Below are 15,862 nucleotides of genomic sequence, written 5' to 3'. Positions count from 1 at the left end.
CTAGAAAGAACATACCTGTGGGTTTTGTTTGTTTGTCTTTATTTTCCCATCTTAAAAATTATCACAGTAGTCTAGTTGAGGACAAAGTCATGCTCACTACTAAACGTCAACATATACCTTTCTTCCCTTTCCGCTTTTTATTTGACATTTGCCATATGTCCTACAGTTTAGTTGTTTTCATCATTGGCAGTGATGTTAAAAGTCAGGTCCTTGGAATAAAGTATCTGCATTCCCCTAGAGCCAATCAAAATTTTCAGGATTCAAGCATATGCTATTGAATCAAATGCTCTGTGAGTAGGTCCAACAGTATTCAGATAAATAAATCTACATGTGGTATTGATGAATATTAAACATAAGAACCTTTGTTCTGCAACCTGAAAATGAAGTTTTAAAGGCTTGCCCCAATTCTTTGTTAAGGGCAGTACATAAATAGTCTAAAGAAAATGCTCTCAGGCTCATTCACAGAAAAATACATTGACATCCTACAATGTTCCTTGTCATCATCTACATAAAATATATAAAGCAATGTATGAATATTGGGATTTTAGATGAGACCTGTATTCACCCTACTGTGGTCCGGAAATTTGGCCACATGAGCTTGACTCAATGCAGAAGACCCTAAGAAGGAGAACTGCGCTGAATGGCAATTTCTCATCATGAGATATTTTCCTTGGTTAGGTACATGTTCTCATTCTTGAGGAGAAGCTGTAATTTCCTAAATTATGAAATGTCAGAGTTTCTCTGTTAGAGTACCCATTTCAGATTAAACTAGGAGTTTAGAGATAGACAAAAGCCCTCTGTATGGGACATGGCAGCAGGTGGTGATAGTAATAACTTGTGACCTGAAATAAAGGCAACAAAGAATTTGAGGTTCCCAAGGCAGCTTGGACATAGAAGAAAGGATCCTGAAGCAGTGAAAAGAAGAGCTCAAAGCACTGCACTTTGCATCTAGAAGCCTCTTTACAAGTTATATACTTCTGAGAGTAAAAGGCCAGAAGCTGTAGAGGTCACAGAAACGTAGGAGGGAGACTTTCCAGACAATAGATATAGGAGCAAGAAAAACTGAGTTTACAATGTAACAAGAAGGATGGGCTCCAGTGAGAAGTACTACCCAGGTGGTATCATAATGATACCAAGGATCTAGGAAGAAGCAAATATTATTAGAACAAGCTGTACAAACTCCAACCCCATCCAACTCAACTCACACTTTGATGAGATAATACTCTACACAGATGGTATCCATGTAGGCTGCATATCACCAGTTATGGTAATTTCTGACTGAAAAGGTAACTAAAGTTTTAATAAGTTCCCACATAAGATATTTTCCCTGAATGAAAATTACCAAAGTTATAAATAAACCAAAGAACAAGTAAACAACATAAATAGACTCAGACATGCAGAGATTTGAATTATAACAAAATATTTTTAAGAAGGAATCTTATTAGGAAAAATTGAAGGCATTGAAATATTTTTACTCAAAGAAAATCCAGAAAAAAATAGAAATATCAATTTATTGTATCATTTTAATAACATAATTGACATAGCAAATATATTATTAAATTACTGGGTAATATCATAGGGATGAGTCAGACACCTACCAAGGTCAAAGAGAAATACAAGGGAGGAAAAAAAACCCTATTATTGGATCCTCTAAATAAGGGATTTATAGAGGAGAGCAGAAAGGATATGTATATAATAATGATCATAATTTCTTAAGTGAAAAATGTATTAAAATAGAAACAGAGAGCAGTCATTAAAAGGTAGGGTAAAAGAGCTATTTATTTCAAACATCTATGTCAAGAAAATCATCCACAAAAGTAAAGGCATGAGGAAGGCATTTCCTAAAGAGTAAAATTCAAAACCATTTGTAATCAGAACTCCATTTTAAAAACTATCATTTGATTTTAAGGTATTTCAAAATTACTCTACAAGAAAGTATTGAAATGATAGAGACAGCAAAGTTCAAAATGGAAAAGGTAAACACATGACAAAATTAAAGGATCACAGTTGGTGACAAAACAGTGTTCAAGCTTATAAGGATCTTATGGAAATTGAAAAAGTATTAATTCATATTGTTTCATTAGAATTATATTCATAAGAATGATAAAGTATACACACAGGAATATAGAATCAGAGAAATGTAATTAATGTCTTTCAGTGGCTCACTTACTAGGATGAAGTAAATCAAAGTATATTCTAAATTATATATATTAAACCTGGATTTTATGATTTCAGTGAAATTAAGCTAAAAAGATGATTAGCATATCTGCATCCTATTCACTACATACTTGATAGAGTATGCTTTACTTTTCCTTCACTCTGCAGCAACCCTTACTGTGGGGGGGAACTTGTCATTTGTAACATCGCTCTTGCCTAGATTTCTTTTTTTCTTTCTCACTGATAATTAGTCATATTTAAGAAGCAGAGAATGGTGTATAGGAGGGTTTGGAGAGAGGAATGGGAATAGAAGAATGCAATTATATTATAATCTCACAAATTCAGTTTGAAAACAGATTCTTCTCTTTCAAAACACTAGTCCCAAAATATTATGTCCTGAGAGCCCACTTCTTCTCTACCTCCCTTCTTAAGTGATAATATTAATTAGTATAGTTGGGATTATCATCTATTCACTCATAGTATAACTTCTGATTCTTTTGTTTTATATTGTTTTAACATAATATTTTTGATTCTTTGGGAATTTCACATCATATACCCCAAACCACTAATTTCCCAGTCCTCCATATTTGCCCTTCACCATTGCAGCATCCACTCCCCCCACAAAAAAAAAGAAAATTAAAAGAAAAATTTAAACCAAACCAATCAACCAACCAACCAACCAACCAACCAAACCAACCAGACAAACAAAAATCACTGTGTTCCTCTGCCTTTTCCACCTTTCCAACGCCTTTTCATTCCTCTCAGTGCCATAGGGAGCTTCAGTGTCATGCAGTGTGTCACGCCTTTGTCCTATCGGCTTTACTAACCAGTGTGCATGGCAATGAGTCATTGGTCTGGTTCAAAGCCTCTGGATTTTAGTATACTGTAGATGAATTTCTAAACATTCCTATTAAATAAGAAACACAGAACCAAATACTGGGATGAACGCCGTAGAGATCAGAGCAGATCAGAGCCACTAACTAAACTTAGCTCACCATATCGCAGTAGCTTCCCAAGAGAGCCTCTTCCTGTCTAACCTGCACCTTCATTGCCTTGCTGTTCTGCCTTCTCATTGGCTCTTAACACATCCACCTTAATTCCTTGTCACTGTATGTCTATACAGACCTCCAGGTCTCTATGGTTAGTAATTGGGATTAAAGGCATGTATCACCACACTTGGCTATGTCCTTGAACACACAGAGATTCTGTCTGCCATGTGATCAGATTAAGGGCATGTGCCACCACTGCCTGACTTCTGGCTATGACCTCTGATCTCCAGGAAAACTTTATTTATTAACATTTGAATAAAATATCACATTTCGGCATAAATAAAATATCACCACATTATACCATCATCACTGTACCCTCACCAAAACTCCTCTTGGATATCTTGTGGCTGCCCTGAGTCATGGATATTCTTTGGGTATCATTAAGTAGGACAAGTGCCATAACATGCTCTAGTAGGTCATAGGTAGGGTAGAAGTTAGGGTGGGTCAACTCAAGGCCCTAAATGTGGACCTGGATGGTAGTAAAGCTGGTCTTACCTGGCTGATGCCCCTCAACCTATGTATGCAGTGGAGCCAGCTGTCCTATGCTCATGTCATCAGGGGCCATCTCTCCCAAGGTCAGGAGGCCAGCTCTGCTGTGAAGGTCAGAGACAGTTCTCTTGTTGCAGTATCCAGCCAGGGGCAGAGCCAGCTTTCCTAGGGCCAATGAAGGGTAGGGTTGTCAGCCTGGCCCTCAGATTTCATCATGCATGGTTCTTATAGCCCCATGTGGTAACACAAGCCTCAGACAACACAGACTCCAGCTACAGCAGGACCATGGACCCAGACACGGCCCTGAGCAACAGTTCTGGCCAGATGTCACTGTGGCCCCTATAGCAGCTCCGGTTACCCAAATCAGTATGGCTCTGGTGGCAGCATGGCTCTTAGATACCAACATGGTCTCAGGTGTCTGATCAGACCCCAGGTATCCTAAATGCTCTTGGTGATAACAGGAGCCGTATAAGTCAACTCAGATCCTGGCATGGTCCTCAGCAGCAGCCAGGCCTGACTGGATGTCACCATGGCCCCAGGTGGCAGTGCGGGCCACTCAGATCCACATGGCACCAGTGGCAGCCTAGCCTCTGGACACAAACCTGGCCCCAGGTGGTAGCCCAGACCTCAGGTATATGCATGGACTTCGATGGTAACAGAAGCCATGGACATCAGCATAGACCCTGGCTGAAGTAAGGCTAAGGATCTACACATGACCCTCAGCTACAGCTCTGGACTAGACATCATCATGGGCCCAGGTAGCAGTGCAGGCCACCCAGATTGACATGGACCCAGCTATGGCAGGGCCCCAGGACACCAACATGGCCACAGGTAGCATCTAGACTTGGGCAACAAAGGCCAAGCATTATGCGCCATGGGCATTAGCTCAGACCCTGACTACAGTAGACCCACAGACTTAGACATGGTCTTTGGCAGCAGCCTAGCCCTGGGTGGCAAGCAGGTTACCCCTATCATCCTGTTTCTCAAAGCCCTTATGCCATCCATTCTACCACCATACATTTGCTCATCACAAGGTGCTGAGTGGGCTGTGAATGTCCTCTGAGGACCCAGGCTGGCCTGAGGGTGGCTTCCATCCACCTGAGCCATGTGATAACATGATTCTTATCTAATTTCCTCATACATATCTTTCAAAGACTCACATGCTAGGATGAAGTAAATCAGAGTGTATTTCAAATGATAGATATTAAAATCATTAATTTCTGACTTCAGTGAAACGAAGCTAAAAATTAAAAAGACCCATATATCTGATTTCATTTCTGCAGCTAAGGGTGTTCCTCAGAACTTTTCTATCTCAGAAGTTAGCACCAATTACTGAGCTAGAATTGTGGCTGCTGCTAGGTTGCTCATGCCTCAATAGACAGGCATATACCCATGAGCAAATGGATAACACTAATTTAATCCAAATGGTTGATAACAATAATAATAACAAGAGCAGCAGAAACCCCATTTATTTCTCAATTTTTTTCAAACCTCAGATCTGAAATCATCTCTTGGAGACACTTTTGCTAGCCACTCGTCTGAAATAGCTCCTTTCTCTCCCTCTTCTTACCATAATTTACTCTATTTTATGTTTTTCTTAATATTTAACATGACTTCACACTACATACACTTAATTCTATAAAGTTGTCTTTTTTTCTTTCTCCCATACTGAAATGACTCTATCCTAATAAACTACAGAAGTCCTGGTGACATTACTGCACTGTCTGTATTTGATGAACCAGCAGCTAGACTTGGCAGTCCTGATAAGTGGCAAAGCCAGGAGAAGGGAAAGCATAGCAGTTGACATATGTAATTTGAAAGATAAAATAAATAAAATTAGCCTTAGGAGAATATGTTTATGACCAAAAGCATTTCTACTAAAAAAAAAACCAAAAAAAAACAAAAAAAAACCCAACAAAAATCAAAACAAACAAACAAAACAAAAAATACGAAACAAAAATCCCACAAAACAGGAGGAATAAAAGAGCATGCTTTTAAAAGAATTAATTGTGGATTTTACTACCATTTTGTGAAATGAAAATTTAAAATTCCAACAATTGATCTGTAACTGGAGTCAAATGATAAGGCTTATATAATATAAAACAATCACCCTAACTTAGTTTAAAAGGCTAAGTTTTTCTCACTTTGTCACATAAAACATGTCCACACAACATTTATGATTGAGGTTGACCTAGGGATACCTAGCATCCTGGGGACAGGTTACATCACTCTTAAGTAAAAAATATTCAAACTGTTTTTGTGGTACCAACAAACATTAGAGCATGCTCCTTTGACCAAGAAAATCTTCATAGTTTCATTCTTTAAGCACTTTCCAGATGAATAAAAGCTCCCAGACTCCCTTCATTGCTGTGCATTGTTATTACTTCCCTAAAACTTCTCATATATTAAAGTTCACCTATAGCTAACCAAATTTTATTAATTTTTCAAGCAGCACATTTCCTTATATTTACCAAATATTTATCTTTTTAAATTTTCTTACTATTCCCTGAATTGAATATTTCTTTTCTTTTATTTTAACAATTCATATTTCACTTTTAACTCTATAATAATTGTAATCTGTCATTTAATTTAAGAAGTTACTAAGTATTTTACTATAATCACAATACCAGTACTGCATTGATTATACATTTAAAAATAACATAAGTTTAACCATGTCTATCCGTTACCTTATCTGACCATTTGTTTGGCTCAGAATACAAAACAAAGCTTCCATCTATTTGCTTTTAACTTTGTTTAAATCTGTGGTTGACCTCCCTTATCTGGCCATTTTCTTTGCAGCTGAGTTTGTGGAAAAAGCATTCTACTCATTTAATAGAGTTTTAAATAACCTTGATTTTGTTTCTCTTTTATTTTTTAACTTGAAAATTATTTACATGTTTTACTTTGATTACTCACAAACATTCCCTTTTAATATTATAAGATTAATTTGTCAGCAATATAAGGCTTCTCTAATGAAACACACATAATATCTGTACTGGGATATTTGTATCAGTGAAATTTAGTGCCCCTTAATTCTTTTGAGGAGTAAATGAGTATGTAACTATATCATTTTTATTCATTTGTCAGCTGGAATTCTTTTGTGATGAAAACCTAGTACTCATTATTTCTTGAGCAGAAAAGTAAATCTGTGAGAAATTGATTTCCCACTTTTTTCATTGGTGGCAGAATTCAGTTCTTTTCACTTATGAGACCATCATTCTCATTTTCTGGCTGCTTGTATTTTCTTTCAGCTTTGCACAGCATCCACTACTCATGGCCCCCTTCTTCCTTGTACAAAGATTGCATCATGAAGTTAAGTCCTCAAGCCTCATCTGCTTGTGGTCTATGGGAAAAATTTTCTACCTCTCAGTACTCTGTGATTAGACTTGTTCCACTCAAATAACCCAGGGCAGTCCTTCCACACTCCAGGCAAGCCCTTAGCCTTATCTGATAGCCATGATTAATGCATAGGCTTAAGGATTTGTTATGAACATCTTTAGATTGAATAAATTTATTTACCAACAAATTATAGATGCCATATTCATTAATAAAGTATTTCAAAACCTAATTCATTATTACATAACAATTTATTGTGTCATGTTCAACATTAGTTTATTTTCTAAACTCAGAGTTGTATTTCATCATACCACGAATAAAAAACAATAAAAGCATATAATTTCAACAGGTACCTTCAAAGAATTAGATAATACTCAACTTTCACTCATCATAATATTAATACAAACAAGATAAAAAGAAGATATATTTTGTTTTTAGAGATAAGAACTCCAAGCTCTTTCCCCAGGCAAGGATATGCTAAACTGCTGAGCAATGCTGCTGGCCCAGAGACTCCTTTGAATAAAGGATATCTGTGGAATGTGGGGGGAAGGGTACACTTGAGTATTGGAAATCAATTAAAGTTACATATATGTCTCTGTGTGTTCATATTTACAGACATCTTGTGCTGTGAGATGGTCTTTCTGTATGCTGTGAATATGTGTTGCTACCATTGGTTAATAAAGAAGCTGCTTTGGCCTATGACAAGACAGATTAGTGCCAGGCATGAAATTCAAAGATACAGGGAGAAGAAAGGCAGAGTCAGGGAAGAAGCTGCAGGCCACTAGGGGAGCAAGATGTAATGGATCACATGTAAAGCCATGAGACACATGGCGATACATAGATTAATAGAAATGGGTTAATTTCAGATAAATGAGCAAATTAGCAATAAGCCTGAGCCATCAGCCAGATGGTTTGTAATGAATATAAACCTCTGTGTGTTTATTTGGGACACAAGCAGCTTTGGGACACAGGAAAACTCCCGGCTACAATCCTGGCAGTTAGTGTTGAAAAAAATGAATGTATTCATAGTAATTGATACTACAACTACTATATGTATTTACAGGCCTCAGAAGATAAAATTTGTTAAATAAAAATTCAATTATATACTACATTTAACATTCAAAATGAATGTCTTCTTAATTATAAAATGGTATCAACACAATGGGATTCTTAGTGCTATATTTAACAGAACATATATGTGTAAGTACCATTTTAGCTATAGACCTTTATGAATGCAATTAAGAAAATCTGAACTTTTCTCAAATGATGTCTCTATGTTTATGGATCATAAGGAAAATCTATATATTTAACATAGTCCCTGTGAAATTCTAGGAGATATTTTAATCTAGAGTGGGATACATCAACTGATGATAACATAAATTTAATTTTTAAAGGGCTTTATAATGAAAATCAAGAGCAAGACTAGGGGGAAACATCCATATAAATATGCAATATATAAAAACAAAAAAACTCAGTGTTTTTATCAATGAAGTAGTTGTTAACTTCTTACTTATGTGAAATATGAATGGAATCTGCTATATTAAACTCATAATTTTCTGTTAAAGTGACTCTTAGTTAAGATCCACGTTTATTTTAATTATTATTTTTCATAAATTAATTTATTTTGAGCGTGGTGGTGTGTATCTATGCATGTGTCCTAAGTGTTTGGAAGTCATAGGATGACTTGGGGAAATCTGTTCTCTTTCACTAGGTAATTTGTTAGGGATGAACTCAAGTTCTCAGTCTTTGTATCAAGCACCCTTACCTGGTTAGCCATTTCCTTAGCCTCACATACTTTAATTTTATATTCTTCAAATAAATAATATAATTTAAAGAAGCACAATGATGCTACCACTTTTATTGGACAGATGCATTTTTTAATGATGAACAATAAATACCAAAGGAAGCAGGAGCACAGAAAATTATATACATAAGGTATTTTATTTCTCAGTAGGTAAAATGATATAAATAGTTCAGGAATCAGTTTTGCAATTTATTATAAAGGATCCAACAACCAGATAACTACACAGTTACTCAATAATGAGTGAAATATAAAATGGACAAATATGCATTGTCCTGAGTATTTTTGCATTGAAGTTCATTGGGGAGCTAGTCTGTAATTCTCTATGTTGGGTCTTCATGTTACTTCATGCAGTTTGGATATTAGAGTAACTGTGGTCTTATAAAATGAATTTGGCAGTTACTTCTGTTTCTATTTTGTGGAGTGGTTTGAGAAGTTTTTGGCATTAACTATTCTTTGAATGTCTAATAGAAATCTGCACTAAAACCATCTGGCCCTGGGAAGTTTTTGGTCAGCAGACTTTTACTTACTGCTTCCATTTCATGGGGGTTAAAAGTCTATTAAACTGCAGTCTGATCTTGACTTAACTTGTTAGGTGGTATATATTGAAAGAATCATACATTTCTTTTAGTTCATTTATGTTTTGGTGGAATACAGGTGTGTGTGTGTGTGTGTGTGTGTGTGTGTGTGTGTGTGTGTGTGCGACTGAACAGGCAAATCAGGTTGGGGGGGATTGAATGAGGGGAGAGTCAGCTAGAATTATGGAGCATTTGAGATGTGGTATGAAATCTTAGTGCAGTAGACACGTCCTAAATTATATGAAGGCAGTCCTAATGAAATCTACAAGTAATGGGGGAGATGGAGTCCCATCTCTTGTCACCAAATAAACCTCCCAGTATAGGAAATGGGTTACATCCAGTTGAGGGGAATCCCCAAACAACCCAGGCTGATACTAAACCAATAGATTGCTTTCCACAAACTGACAGCAAGGCCCTATTACTGAAGACAACACTCACACAACTCATTGAACATGAAGAGGTCAAGCTGGTAATTTTGTTATCTACTTCTTCTATCTTAAATTAACCCATTTTTATTATTCTATACTTTGTCATGTGGCTTGTGGCTTACTAGTACCTTATATCTTGCTTGTCATGGCAGTGGTGTCCTGCCTATACTTCCTGCCTGGTTACTGGCAAATCAGTGTTTTATTTATTAACCAATCAGAGCAGCGCATTTGACATACAGAACATCCCACAGCACCCCCCCCCCTTATTTTAAAGGAAGGTTTTAACTTTCACATAGTAAAATTACAGATAGCAAAACAATTATCAAGCAAAAATTACAGTTATGCTGTCCAGTCTATTTATAATAACTAGTCAATATGTATTTGGCAAATTTAAAGAAGATATCCTGTCTATCCTATATTTGTGAGTCTAAGGTTTTATATCTAACTTATCTTTTATCATAACTAAGGAAAATGATAACTATCTCTAGTCTTCAACTGCATCAAAGACCTCAGAAGGATATAATATTACCTGAGAAACAAGAGAAGGATGAAAGCAACTTTTGGGAGTCTTGCAGGGTAGACAGAGATAGCTGGCAGCCTGGACAGTTATCTACTGTTCCTTTGTAAAGTTGGGGTATCTGTCTTCAGCCCACAGGGCTAGAGTCTCTTAGTCACTTTTCTCAGTGTCCTGTAGAATGTCTGGCAGTTTTCGTCTGCGAAGCAGAAACCTGAAGGACCATTTTGCCAAGCAAAGCTCAGTGGTCACCTTTCTATGGGTCCTGTATGTCCAGTTGATCAAGCAGTCCATGCAAGAACAGTTTCTTACCCAAATGGCTATTTTTGCCAAGGTGAAGATAAACTCCATATGAAGTGTCTTTCATGCCCATCCTCCTCTCTGAAGTAAATCGGTGCTGTCAGGAGCAGACATGTCCTACTGTCCAGAAAGTCTAAATTTTTAAAATATTTTAAATGCCATATTCTGTAGGTCTTTGAGGTATTTGAAGATTACCTATCTATCTGAAATATCTCTGTGTATACCTAGAAGACTTAACTAACATGGCTACAAGTATGATTATCATAGATGACTAATTATTAATCTATTTTTAATTATACATTACAATTTTAAATGAGCTGTATAAACATAATACCTTAAACAAGAGTAGAAATATACACACAGTATAACAAAATTAACACAATCCAGATTTTCTGTGTACTATCCATCTTTTCATGACTTATTTGTATACTACCTTTATTTTCTCTTTAAAGACTTTATTTTTAAAAACTATATTTTTTTATATAACTGTATATATATATATATTTTTCTCTTACAAGCCTACATATATTTTTACACACATTGTAAAGCATTTAAAGTCTTGTTACATCTGAATTTGTCTTACAGTGAATCAATTATTTTAAACTGAAGCATTTTTAAGACTGAAATGCCTCTGTGGCTGTTGGCTCCGCCCACTTCAGCTTCCAAAAGTGATGGTGTACAGTTTACTGCCAGCTCTGGGTCTGGAGCCATGTGTACCATCAACTATCAGAAGCAGTTATATAAAAGCAGCATGTAGCCCAGAAACCTTTTTTTTTTCTTTTATTACTAGCAATAACTATATCCAACACACAAAATAGTGCACAGCTTGTAGGTCAAGCCCAAACACATGTATGCCACAAATCTGCCATAGAGTAGCTCAAACATGCAGGCTGCCGCTAAGTAGAGAGAGACAACTAGGAAGCTGTTTTTAGCTCTGTTTTGAATTGTTTGTTAAATATTCTCAGATTAAAGGTGGAAATTGAGCCATTGGGCGCCATTTGAAGCGGGAGAGCTTCTCTCCAGGTGCCACCAAGCCCCCACAGCCCCACAACCCCCATATAAAATAATCACTCAGATGCTTATATTACTTATAAACTGTATGGCCATGGCAGGCATCTTGTTATCTACTTCTATCTTAAATTAATCCACTTTTATTAATCTATACTTTGCCACGTGGCTTGTGGGTTACTGGTCGGTACCTTACATCTTGCTTGTCACAGCAGTGGCTGGCAGGTCTCTCCCAGTCTCCCACTTCCCCGAATTCTCTTCTGTCCTTGTCTTGCCTATACTTCCTTCCTGGCTACTGGCCAATCAGTGTTTTATTTATTAACCAATTAGAGCAGCGCATTTGACATACAGAACATCCCACAGCAAGTACGTTAGTTGTGGAAGACATGTAAGTACTAGAAAATGTCATGAAGACATTGTCACTGATGGCTACACATGTATCCTAATTAGGTAAGAATATTTGTTGTCAAATGTGATAAATTTCAAGTGTTATAATATCTGCTTGAAAAAGATTGTATATATTGCATATAATTGATAAATCAAATTTGTTTCCAAAATTTAAAGACATATACATTATAAAAGTAAAATGTATTTAAATTCTTTGTAAAGATAGACTACTGGCAATAGTGGAGAGGATGCCTGAGCTGGCATACTCTGGTGATTAGATGGCTGAATACCCTAACTGTCATCATAGAACCTTCATCCAGTGACTGATGGAAGCAGATGCAGAGATCCACCACCAGGTCCCACGTGGAGCTCCAGGAGTCCAGTAGATGAGAGTGAGGAGGCATTCTATGAGCAAGGGACATTGGGAAAAAGTACAGAGATGACTAGCCTAACTAGTGGAAATGTATGAACTGTGGACCAATAGCTGAGGAGTCACCATAGTACTGGATTAGGCTCTCTGGATAAGTGAGACAGTTGTTTAGCTTGAACTGTATAGGGGGACCCCCAGGCAGTGGGATCCAGACCTGTCCCTAGTGCATGAGCCGGTTTTTTTGAATCTAGTGTCTATGCTAAGACACTTTGCACAGCCTTGGTGCAGGAAGGAGGGTCTTGGACCTGTCTCAGCTGAATGCACCAGACTCTGTTGATTCCCCATGGGAGACCTTGCCTTTGGAGGAGGTGGGAATGAGGGGTGGGTTGGGGAGGAAGGCTGGGGGGCAGGAGGAGGGAGGATGTTAGTATATAAAAGGAATAGAAAATGTCTTAATAAAAAATTTATTTAAAAAAGAGTGTTAACATGCATATGACTAAAATTTCATAATACTAGGAATTTGTTTTTAAATAATTTTACAATGAGGAGACTGACTGTGTACATAAATAAATATGGCCAGCTACTCTTAAGGCAGACAGATTATAGCTCTCTATAGACTCTATATTATTCACTTAGATGACTGAAAATTTCCAGAATAACAAGCAACTTTAAGTATGAGTTATTTTATAATAATGGATGAATAAAGGGGTAGATATTTTGTAATAGTTTCCATCCGTTTTAAAGAGAAGTTTCCTACATGAGGGGAGAAGACCACCATCATCTATGATATAAGGCCATATGTTTATAGATTTTTCTTAGAAATTATGCTGGTTTAGTCTTCACTAATACTGAGTACTTTGCTAAGTTTCCAGTATAAAGGAGGTTTTCCCATTTATTTAGTGGTATTTAAGAACAATTAGAGAACTTTTGATTACAACTATGGTGTGGGTATTACTACTGCACCCTCAGTGTGATCAGGCTGTGAAGATGGTTGATGTGTGACTTGTACACAAGACGGCTGGATGGGACTGTGGGTTTTTTCCCTCGTTTAGAAGCATGGATGGTACATTCCACAACTAACCAAATCCTACAGTTCTGGAGACCAGCCCCAATGGATATAATCCCAGATCTCAGGGAACATAGTGGAGGCAGTTCAAAATGACTGTATGAACTAGAGGTCAAAGAGTTTGCTATGAATTGTGTCTCCTTGTAATAATGCTATAGCTGTAGGTTTCAACACTTTATCTGACAAACATGAGATGAGCAAGGGATGATACCAGTGCATATGACAAAGTGGACAGGGAAAAGCCCATGAGGTCTCAGCTCTACATAGAGAACTATAGGCAACTGAGGAAAGCTGGTAGCAGGAGAGGTGGTTTCCCCAGGGAAGAGTACACTAGTTAGTCCACCAGGGGCAAATCCAAACACATTAATACAAGTAGCATTATATGAACTGAACATATCATATTTATGAATATACAAGTTTATATGTGAGCATGTATGCATACAATAGCAATTTGTGAGAAAAAAAAAGGCCAGGAATTTAAAGTATCATGAGGAGTGTTATATGGGAGCGTTTTGGGGGGGAGGAAAGGGAAGGGAGAAATGTAATTCTATTACAATCTGAAAAACTGGAAAAATAAAAGTTGGAAAAATGTAGGTACTCTTAAGCATTTCTTTTTACTTATGAATACGTGATTACCTGAGTTTATGTGTACCTCATGAGTACATGAGAGTGCATGCAGATGCCAGCTGAGAATTTGGGGGTCACCAGGTACTGGAGTCATAGGAAGCATTATTTGATTTTTGATATTATAATTACATCATTACAGCCTCCCTTTCCTTCTTGCAAACAGTTCCATATACCCCCTTGCTATCTTTTAAATTCCTGACTACTGATTCTTTAATTGCTGTTTTGAATCATATGTGACAGGAAGTGAACACAGGCTTCTGGAAGAGCACCTACCACTCTCAGTTGCTGAGTCTGACTTGCAAATGGACTCCCATTTTTCAGTTTCAAATGCAAAGAAGATGGAGCATAGTTAATAAGAATCTTAACTGCCACCATTTTAATTAAAAATTTGACATCATGCTCACAAATGAAAGAAGATAAAGAATGTAAATTAATAGTTACTAACTGTCCAAAGGTAATAAGTTTTTAGTCTAAATAATTACATAATTACTTTGGGTTTCTACAGACTTCTTTAGATTATAATTTTTCATTAACCTTTTGATTAAAAGAGAAATTCTAAAATACCACTGAAAAGAAAGAACTTGCAATGTTACTTTAATATAATATATTTTTAACATTCAGTAGGATTTAAATTAATACCACAAACTAAACTTTTTAATCTTGGTAAAACATACAATCTTATTTTTTATTTACATGAAACATTAACTTAATAGGTAATTCATTTTTACAGTATTGATTAGATTCAAGAATATTAAAGTATGTAAGTAAGATACCTTCAAAAGTAACATGCTGTATATTTTCTTTAAGGAAACCTCATGGACAGAGTTATCTTGATGAAGTCATAGTGATATCTGAACACATTAAGTACATTTCCATCCCTCATCAGATCCTTTGGTTCTCCCCTGGAAAGATAAACTTATAACAGAAAGAACTCTGTACTTTTAGACATTTTTTTTCTTGAATCTCATGGTATATTTTACATTTCATATTTCTTGAAAAGAATTTCCATGAAATATTTTGATAAAGCTTTTCATTATTTCAACCTCTTTTCTACCTTTCATATTCCCTTTTGTATAATCAGTTCATTTTCATACACAAAAATAGATCGATGAATTTGTTTTCATAAGAGACACTGCCATTCCATGGTGTTCTATTCACTTTTACAGAAGCCAAGTTATAAACATTAGATAAAATCAACTTCCTATAGAGCAGTGGTTCTCAACCTTCTTAATGCTATGACCCTTTGACACAGTTTCTCATGTTGTGGTGACCCCTAACTACAGAATTATTTTTGTTGCTAGTTCATAACAGCACTTTTGCTACTTTCATGACTTGTCATGTAAATATCTGTGTTCTCTGATTGTCTTAGGCAATGCCTGTTAAAGAACTACTCAGCCCCCACCGACCACCACCAAAGTGGCATGACCAAGAGAGAACTGCTGCTCTAGGAAGATAGACAGGTTGAGCTGATGAAAATTACCTATTCATGTTTTTGGTTGTGAGCCTAGCCTTTAATGGCTGAGCTATCTCTCCTATTCAAACTAAAATGTTTCAAAAAGAGACATTTAACTATGATTTCCACTAGACAGTCAGTGAAAGTGTCTTTGAGTATAATTTAGAAGAATGAGAAATACATAAGAAACAAGATGCATAGCAAAAGAAACTGTAAAATATCTGAGACATTAAGAAATATTGTTATTAAAACTTTCTCACCTCAGAGAAAAATACTGTGATACTTTGAAGCAATGGAAA

Source organism: Onychomys torridus, chromosome 2 (genome assembly GCF_903995425.1).
Source record: "Onychomys torridus chromosome 2, mOncTor1.1, whole genome shotgun sequence".
Lineage (NCBI taxonomy): Eukaryota > Metazoa > Chordata > Mammalia > Rodentia > Cricetidae > Onychomys > Onychomys torridus.
This window is presented reverse-complemented; position numbering follows the sequence as displayed.